The following is a 6356-nucleotide window of genomic DNA, read 5'->3' as shown; positions in this document are numbered from 1 at the left end:
GATGAAAAAGAATGATTCTAATGTTGTATTCTTATGTATGAAGAAAGGATGAGAGGTTGATGTGAAGTTTACGTTGGTAACTGTATCTTATCTCATTGGGAAGCTAAATTGGCAAAATATCAAGATATTTTAAGGAGTTTATTGTCAAATAGTAAGTGTTTGCGGCCAAAGGAAAGAGTTTGCTGTCAAAACTAAGAGGGATTTTGGTCCTATATCTTTGGGTTTACGGTCCTAATGGGCTTGTCTATTGAGTTTTCGGTCATGGTGGACGAAAACCCAATGTTTCTTGTGTTATGACCGCAAACACAAGTTGATTTAGATTCCCTAAATCGTAAACACCTTTGATACTTAATTCTTTGGCCGAAAACTACTTGTTTTAGAACCTTATGACCGAAAACTCTATCTAAGGTATTACTTTATGGTTTAATCTTTAAAATTTGGCCTTATATTAATTTATTCTAACATAAATCAACTTAGGTTTCAAACTATACTTAGTTACTAGCTCATAACCAAGCCTTCAAGGCTATAGAGGATACAATGCAACAAGGATTGCAATGTGGATTTACTTGTACTAGCTCAGGGTTTAGACTTTGCTAGGTCTAAAATTTCTCAGTTTTGACATTATCCCCCCGTTATAAGGAATTTCGTCCCGAAATTCGTTCTAGAGTGGTCATTCTTTGAACTAGGGAAAGAGGTGGGTATTTTTGTTCCTATTGATCTTCTCATTTCTAAGTGAAATCAGATCCTCACTTGGCGTTCCAGCAGACCGTTATTATTAGTATGTGACTTTGTTTCGTTTAACCTGACTGCTTTTTTAGGGATGCTAAGTTGTACTTAAAACGAGAGAGAGTGTGGGTTTGGTTTACTTATCTATGTTCACTCGAATGGTAGCATATCCACTCGTAGTCTTGGGCAGCTTTGTCCTGAAGTTCATGGTAGGTCTCATACTTGGATCATCTATCATCACCTCGTGTATACAAGTCGTATATAATTAAGATTGAAAATACGTTCGGATGGGTGGCTCTGCCCCAAGTCCACAACCAGACAAGGAACAGGAAGTAGGGCAGAATCACACATCCTTAGTCTGTAAATTCTTAATTATATACCACCCTTGCATATACACTTAGCAGCGATAGGTTAGCTGCATGGGTTCTTAGTCTCTATTCTCGAACTTGACTTGATGTACGAGTGATATTCCTGGAAGATCTACTGGGGATACTTCGGAAGGTTACGGGCTTCCAGAACATCTTCGGTGTTTTTCGCTTTAAATTTCTTGTCTACGGAGTAAGTTAGAAGGGCGTGATACCCCTCGCATGGATACTTCTGAGTTTTGAAGCGAGAGACGATACAAATGCTTGTGTCGGGTTTGTCGTTATAGGTTGAAAAGATTTTCGTTAAACGGTCGGTTAAGGCGAAGGGTCTTTTCGTAGCACATGGAGTTGGTATGGTTAGGACCAAACCAATCCAATTCGAATGACGACGTTGGAACTTATTATGGTAACAGATGTTAGGTCGATTTGGAAGGTGTGATTGTTTAGAGTGATGGTGTATTCTATGTATATGTCTTTAGTGTTCTTTGTTTTATCCTTGTTATTAGTACTGCGAATATTTGTACCACATTTAGCGAATATAGGCAGTAAGAGTACTTCGATAATTACTGATGAAATCTCGTAATATGATCCCTACAAAGTCCCTCTATAATCGCTTAGTGTATACAAATCATATATAGTTAATATTGAGAAAACATTCGACTGAGTAACTCTGCCCTAAATCCACAATCAAACAAGAAACAGGAATTAAGGCGGAATCACTCACTCTAAGCCTGCAGAATCTTATCTATGTATGATTCTAATGTTACACTAAGCCATCATAGTTCACCTGTAAGGATCCTTAGTTTTTATATAAATGATGTGTTTCATTTGAATGAGAAGGCAATTTATGATTTTGATTTTAATTGTCAAAAACTTTTGTGAAAATTCGATGCTTAATTATTGTTATTTGGAAAATGTACCAAAAATCTCAGTAGATTCCTCGTTGCTCTTTTATGTATTGTCGTTAAACTCCTCCCTCTCCTTATTCATTCCTCTCTGTTGGACAATCTCTCTTGAAATGTCCCATTGCACCGCATGTATGACACACTGGTCTTTCTCCTACATTGGTGGTTGAAGTAATGTGTTGGGCCGGAGTCCTACAGAAGCAGGCAGTATGCCCATTCCTGTTACAGTTTTTACAGTGCATCAGCCAGGAAATTCCTTTATGATGGAATCTGCACTTGTTGCAATTCGGTAGTGTTCCAGCATATCGACTGGCTAGTATCAGAGCGGCAGATGTTGTGGCTGCAGGGGCGACAGATATTGTGGCCGCATGGGCTGCCACAGGTTGATATCTCTTGGCAAGTCTTTGAGATAATATGCGATCCTTTTTGTTCCAAAACGAAAATCGTTTCTTTTTCTTAGGTTTGTGGGTTGGGGTATCATTATAGGTAGACACTTGTCGGTTTCCTTGGTTGTTACTACGGTTTGAATTGTCGACACTGTTTCCATTTTCGTTTGGTTGTTAGCGTTGAATTGCGCCATGACAGCTGTCACAACAGCTGTTACGACGGCTTGGAATGTAGCGAAGTCTATATGTAGAATCGGTGTTTCATCGGTTGGCCGGTTATTTCCATGTGAAGACATGATTCTGTTGCATGACGTGAAACAAGTTCGTAAGTAACTATGGTCGTTTCTAGTTGTACTCTATCTATTTATATATTCATATAAATTTCTCATTTTGTTGTACAATTCTCAATGTTTCGACCAACATTCTTGAGATTTATTTATGGAAGTGAGTAGGAGTAGGTATCGTAAAAGTGCTAAGTTCTCTTATCCTAGTACTACTCTCACCCAAGCACGCTTAACTGTGGAATTCTAATGGAATCTGGTGCATTATTGCTGGTATGATCGCACCCTATAAGTCTACGGGGAGGCATCTTTCTACCATAAGGTTTAAAAGATGAAAAGGTGATAAGTTTTTAGTAGTGGCTATAAGTCATGTGTCGATTGAACTATGTTATCTTGGTTCTGTGTCTATCATGTTCTGACTTTTATAGAGTCTTGTAATCAATTCATAATAGAGGTCTATATAAAATAGATTTATAAATTTTAATAGTTATCACCCTTATACGAAATTATGTGACTTGATGTACTAGTATTTGTTGCTACGAAAGAATTGATAAGCCTAACACATAGTGTGAGTAGTATAATCATTAACTCACTAGTTATATTTGTTTGTTAAGTATTAGTATGACACATAAAGTGCTCTCTAGTTTGTTCCTGATAGGGTAAGGTTTATTAATGATCTTTCTACTGCTTTTCTCTTCGTTTGGTCCTTTCTTGGAATTCTCCTCATGAACCCTCTTTTGGTTCTTCCTCAACTCTTCTATAGGTTATTGTATTGGAGTGGCTACATCTACCTATGTTGTTCGTGCGAGAATGGGAATGTGTAAAGAATTTACGAGATTAATAAAACATTTCTATTAAAAATAATTATTTACGAGGATGATCCTTACCGGGTCTTTCTATAATGACGTAGTGTATACAGATTATGTATAACCAAGATCAAATAGACCTTCGAATAAGTGATCCTATTCTAAAACCACAACCAAACAAGGAACAGGAAATAGAGTAAAAATCACAAATTCTAAGTCTATAAAATCTCAATCATATATAACGTTAAGGTATACACTCAGTAATTATAGACCTACTAGTAAGGATCTTCTAGTTTTCACATCAATTAGTTATAGTACTTAAAATACTCCTATAGTATTTTAATTGTATGTTTGATTCTAGAGCTTCTTGGTACACGAAGTTGATAAGTTTGTAGACTTGTTGTTATTGTATAGTGTCATAAAATACTACTATAGTATTTTAAACTTATGTTTGGTTCTAGTATTCCTTTGTATATAGAGTTGGTAAGTTTTAGATTTGTTGCAACACCACTATCACTCCCAAACACATGTCGGTCGTATCTCAAATAAATATAGTTGATCAGGCTATATTTATCCCAAATATGATTACATAATTGTCTAGGTTTGACTATAGTGTCCAACATCTAAATACTTTTGTTTTGTTCTTCTTGTGATACTTGTTCTAGTATATATATATATATATATATATATATATATATATATATATATATATATATATATATATATATATAGATATATATATATATATATATATATATATATATATATATTTGCATGTATGTATACTTTTATTAATATATTTAAAAATATAATTCTTGGTCAGAGTGTTTTTGTCCCATTGTGTTTATAGTTGTATATCTTTTATGTGTTGATATACTTAGTTCACTATAAACAATGCTCTGATATCAATCTGTCACACCCCAAACCGAAACGACGGAAACGTTCGGGGGTGGAGGACGTCATGTGCAATATCACAACAATTGTATAATAGTAATCAAAGCAACAACAACCATTGTATTAATAATATAAAGTTTACATTGTATTCGATTCACATATGATTGAATCCAAAAGTAAATAGCAAAACAAAGACTTGAAGCTACTATGCTCCATCTTCGTAACGTCTAAGAGGGTACCTGACTACTAGTTTCCTGAGAATACAAGTGACTTTGAAAGTGTATCAGCATTTAAGTTGGTGAGTTCATAAGTATTTTGTTTTAGAAAATAAGTACTTTGTTCCTTGAAAACGTTCGTGTGTTCTTCCAGAAAATATCTGTATATTAGGAGATTTCGGCCAATATCAACCACAAACAAAAGTGATTTCGGCCAAGCACCAACCGAAATCACATGTGATTTCGGTCTTAGCTCAAACTGAGATCACCTGGGTGATTTCGGTCATGGCTTAACCGAAATCACATGTGATTTCCTTCCTAGTGCCAACCGAAATCCCAAGGGTTTTGGACTTTAATATTTTGACTTTTGTTGACTTGAAATGTCTTGTTTGTCTTATGTTGACTTGTGTTTAACTTGTTGACTTTGAAAGGTTCAATACGAACATGTTTTTTTTTCAAAGTATATATTTACTTACACAAATGATGCCTTTTGGCTATAAATGATTTATTGCAACAATGTTAAGATGTGGTTTTACTTATACATAATACACTTTCAGACTTTGCTGGACTCCAAATTTGCCAGTTGCAACATATTTGCCCAGCTTAATTTCTTAATATCATATTTAGCCTTCATAAACCTTCAAAATATCATATTTGCCCAAATCCTTTTTTATAATGTTTTTAATATTTTATAATCATTTTTTATACCTTAGAATTATTATAATAATAATAAATTTTAACGATATTATCCTTACGTCTATGATAATGGAAGGTGAACTTCTAAATTATTGGAATGAAGTCCTCTTGACAGACAAACATATTCATCTTCAATCCTCTCTATGGAATGTATATTTTGATTGTTTAGTTTTTGTTGTTGATTATTTTCATGTTGTAGATGGAGGATATTTTAGATATTACCATTGACATTTTGATGTTTAAAAAGTGCATATACAATATTTTGATATTTAAGAAGGGCATATATGATATTTTGATGTTTAAAAAGGACATATATGATATTTTGAAATTTTATGAATGGTAAATATGATATTTAGAAATTTTATGAAGGGTAAATATGATATTTAGAAATTAAGTTGGGTAAATATGATATTTTGATGTTTAAGAAGGGCATATATGAAATTCTCCCTTAACTTGGTAATAAATGCCCAAACTCCCCAAATCTCTCAGTGGATTGTACCTTCATACTATTTCCGTTGATACAAGGAAACTAAGTGGGCCAGGTTGGGAAACATGGTGAGCACGTAGGGTTTTTAATAGAGATTCACAAACCAGGAATCTGATCTGATTCGATCCAGTTCGATGACGTCAAACTGAATCCGGTTTCAGCCCATATCCGATCCAGTTTCAAACCGGTTTTGATAGGCTTTCCCTCCTCCGAGTCTGAATCGGTTTAATCTGATCCGGTTTGGATCCGATCCGAATTTTGCAAAATTCTTTTAAAAAAACATTTTTTGGACCTGATATATAACACAAAATGCAACATAGGTTCATTAAAATAGTTAAAACATACATCAATCGTCGAAATAGAAAGAGTTTAGAAACTAGTTAACTAATAATAATAATAATAATAATAATAATAATAATAATAATAATAATAATAATAATAATAATAATAATAAAGTAGCGTTATAACATTTAGCCAAATAGAAAGAGTTTTTGTGGTTTTCCACTTCGTGTCGCCTTCACTAAAATATTCTTCAACCAGCACACAAATAGTTAGGAGTCTCATCAATACCATATTCTACATCTTCGTCTTCGTC

This window comes from Lactuca virosa, chromosome 5 (genome assembly GCF_052849685.1).
Source record: "Lactuca virosa cultivar CGN04683 chromosome 5, Lactuca_virosa_CGN04683_v6, whole genome shotgun sequence".
Classification (NCBI taxonomy): Eukaryota; Viridiplantae; Streptophyta; class Magnoliopsida; order Asterales; family Asteraceae; genus Lactuca; species Lactuca virosa.
This window is presented reverse-complemented; position numbering follows the sequence as displayed.